Genomic DNA, 4,407 nt, shown 5'->3' with positions numbered 1-4,407 from the left:
AATTAAGCAAGTGAAGCTCTAATAACCCACAGCTGCGTCCTTTTACCAAATAAATCAAGTGGCTTCTTCTTTCTCTCCTGATTCTGTAAAACTCATGATAGCAGCATCCATAGTTATTCCAAAATAACTGTATGCATACATCTTATTCCTATTGTTTCCCCCCAAAACACGAAAGATCTTGATTAGTATTCAGACCTCCAACATGAGTCTTAACGATGTGTATGAAGAACACCTCTTTCCTTAATATTGTTGTATTCATATCTTCATAGCTGAATCTTCGTGGTGTGTATTTAAAAAGGACAAAAAATTTGAATTCATCACATGTATATCCCTTTTCTTTTAAAAAAAGGGCTACTATGGGTGAATCACAATGACCTGTCCTCAATCTAGATTTATGTTCTAAGATTCTAGATCTCACTTTACATATACTCTCACCTATGTAAAGTTTGGGGCATGCACATTTAAGCCCATATACTACTCCCTTGGTGTAGCACGTAGAAAAAAATTCTAAGTCCCTTTAACTCCCTGTGTTATGGTCTATCACACTTAAACACCTAACAAGCCTTCATAAACAACTATCAAAACAGTTCAATCACATTTTGCAAGGAGGTGATATTGAACAATGGCTAACAACTGGGAAAACTCATCTCATAATGAATGACCCAGCAAAAGGTGCAGTTCCAAATAATTATAGACCGATCACCTGCCTGCCAACCATGTTCAAACTATTAACTGGAATAATAGCAGATGAAGTAATGCAACACTTATTAACTAACAAACAGCTTCCAGTTGAACAGAAAGGAAATTGCCTGAACACCAGAGGCACAAAAAACCAGCTGCTGATTGACAAAATGATTTTAGAAAATGGCAAGAGAAGAAAAACAAATCTAAGTGTTGCATGGATTGACTACAAGAAGGCCTTCCTTCGACTCATTGCCTCACACATGGATACTAAAATGTTTAGAAACAACTGGTGTCAGCAAAAACATTCAGATATTTATTTAAAAAGCAATGAGCATGTGGAGTACACAGTTAACAATCAATGGTGAGACACTTGGACAGGTTAGCATTAGAAGAGGCATTTTCCAAAGGGACTCACTATCCCCTCTGTTGTTTGTAATCCCCATGACTCCACTTTCACAAATACTAAACAAAACAGGCCTCGGATACCAAACATCGAAAACATCAAGTAAAATCAACCATCTGCTGTACATGGATGATCTGAAGTTGTATGGAAAGTCCCAGTCAGAAATTGAATCACTGCTAAACACTGTCCATATATTCAGTAGCGTTATAGCAATGGAGTTTGGACTAGACAAGTGTGCTGCATTAATAATGAACAGAAGAAAAATAACAAAAATGGAAGGAATAGAACTGCCCAATGGAAGCAACATCAAGAACCTGGAAGAGAAAGAACATTACAAATACTTGGGCATTCACCAGGCTGATAACACCGCACACACTGAAGTTAAAAGAAAAATTGGAAGTGAATACATCAGGAGAGTTAGAAAAATCCTCAAATCCAAACTCAATGGCGGGAACACCATACAAGCCATAAACACCTGGGCTATACCTGTTATCAGATTCACTGCAGGAATAATAGACTGGACCCAGGCAGAGCTAGAGATGCTAGATCGTAAGACCAGGAAAATATGGACCATCAATCATGCTCTGCACCCCTGCAGTGATGTCAATAGGCTATACCTCCCACACAGCTCAGGTGGAAGAGGAATGCTGCAAGTCCATCAAACAGTAGAGGAGGAGAAAAGAGGCCTTGAAGAATATATTGAGGACAGTGAAGAAGATGCACTTAAAATGGTCAGTAACGAGAAACTATTCAACACCAATGAAACAAAGCAGGTCTACAAGAAAGAACAAGTCAAGAACTGAGCAGAAAAATGGAAAAAGAAGCCACTGCATGGTCAATATTTGCCCAATATAAGTGGAAAATCAGACATCACCAAGACCTGGCAATGGCTTAAGAATGGCAACTTGAAGAAAGAAATAGAGGATCTAATATTGGCTGCACAAGAACAGGCACTAAGAACAAATGCAATAAGAGCAAAAGTTGAAAAATCAACAACAAACAGCAAGTGCTGCCTTTGTAAAGAAGCAGATGAAACCGTGGACCATCTAATCAGCTGTTGTAAAAAGATCGCACAGACTGACTACAAACAAAGGCATGACAAGGTATCAGGGATGATACACTGGAATATCTGCAAAGAATACAAGCTACCCCTGTAGCCAAAAATTGGTGGGATCATAAAATTGAAAAAGTTGTCAAAAATGAAGATGCAAAAATAAAATGGGACTTCCGCCTACAAACAGAAAAACATCTGCCACACAATACACCAGATATAACTGTAGTCGAGAAGAAAGAAAAACAAGTCAAAATAATCGACATAGCAATACCAGGGGATAGCAGAATAGAAGAAAAAGAAATGGAAAAAATAACAAAATACAAACATCTACCAATTGAAACTGAAAGGCTGTGGCAGAAAAAGACCAAAATAATCCCAGTGGTAATTGGCACCCTAGGTGCAATTCCAAAACAACTTGAAGAGCACCTCAACACCATAGGGGCCACAGAAATCACCATCAGCTAATTACTAAAAGCAACTTTACTGGGAACAGACTATATTCTGCGACAATATTTATAATAATAACAACGATATTGATAATAAAATTCTGCCATCCCAGGTCCTTGGGAAGGACTCAATGTCTGGATAAAACAAACCAGTCAATAACACCTGTCTGACTGTGTAAACAATGCCTGGACCAATATTAACCAAATTGGGTACAGCTGTAAGGACACATAGGAACACCTCAATGGGGTAGTTTGTGATGATGTCATCACCCCGATCTAAGAGAGCAGACGTGTAAACCTTTGAGGCGCAAGTGGGCTAAATTGTGAACCGCTTAACCGATTTGAACCAAAATTGCTCCAGCTGTAGGGACATATAGGGACACCTAAATGGCATAGTCTGTGATGATGTCATCCACCCCAATTCAAGATGTCAGACACGTAAACTTTGGAGGTGCAAGTGCACTAACTTGTAGACAGTCTAACCGATTTGAACCAAGTTTGCTGCAGCTGCCCAATGGTGTAGTTTGTGATGATGTCATCCACCCCGATCTAAGATGGTGGATGTGTGAACTTTTGAGATGCAAGTGCAACTTGAGGACTGTCTAACTGTTTTGAACCAAATTTGGTACAGTTGTAGAGACAGTGAAAGGAAAGTAGGGTGATTAGTTCTAACTAGAAAAACTTGTTATAATTTTTAATAATAGTTGTTTACTGCTTTCTGATTGGATGTTTACATGTTTATGCACATTACATGACCAGCCTCCCAAGAATGTATATACTACATCAGTGTACCAGACATTTGCAGTCACTTGTTTACGGCCTTTTTGCCTCAATGTTGAAATGTTAGCACCAGCAAAGTTTTATGAAGTCCTGGATGCAGTGAAATCCTGTTGTCAAATTTAGGCTGCTATGTAAAATAGTGAAGAACAAGAAACTCCAAGATGACATTTTCAGAAAATTGACCTGTTCCATGGACAGGGCTGACCAGATAGGCATAGCTGCAGAGTCTCAATACAACATGAGATGTTGATGTCAGAAGGAAGGCTTTAGATTTGTTAGGGCTGAGCAGATCTCCCTCATTCCATTCTGTTGTTTTTCCATAGAGTTTGCTCTGCCATACTGTGTACACTTGCAGCATTCTGGTTTAACTAGGGACTATTCTAAAATTAGCTCTGAAATTGCAGTATATCCAGTTTGCCAGAGTTATTTTACTTCACTTGCATCTCTCCTCCCACTCATATTACCTGTGAACACAGGCATATGGATAAAACACTTCAAGTGGGTCAGCTGCAGGTGTGAGGGAGCTCTGAGAAAAGTGCCATCTAGTGGACCTCCTCCAGCATCAGTGCTCACCCTGTGGGTGGACCCTGACAGTTTTACCGGGCAGAAAGCAGCTGTGGTAGCAGAGAGTACCAGCGGTGACACTTCTTCCAGGTACTGGAGCCTCATTATCCAGCTAAGGATGCTGTGTGCCAACATCAGGGCTGATTGTAAAAAAAGATCTTGATGGGATTGTATGTATGATTTCATCAAGATTCTTTCTGTGTGGTGTTTTAGTGATGCACACAAGGACATATGCACTTTAGTATAACACGGAACAAAAAGGAATCTTGATGCAGGATTGATTGAAGGGGCATCTTTCTTTTTTTTACCGACATGAAACAAATATGATTCCTTCTTTCAAGATGGCAGACAAGGAAACAAGTATGAGTCCTTCCTTCTGTCAATGTAGGAACATAAGAAGCAGCTTTATACCAAGTCAGACTATTGGCCCATCCAGCTCAGTATTGTCTACACTGACTGGCAATGGCTTTCCAAGG

The sequence above is a fragment of the Hemicordylus capensis genome, chromosome 2, assembly GCF_027244095.1.
Source record: "Hemicordylus capensis ecotype Gifberg chromosome 2, rHemCap1.1.pri, whole genome shotgun sequence".
NCBI classification, from domain to species: Eukaryota; Metazoa; Chordata; class Lepidosauria; order Squamata; family Cordylidae; genus Hemicordylus; species Hemicordylus capensis.
This window is presented reverse-complemented; position numbering follows the sequence as displayed.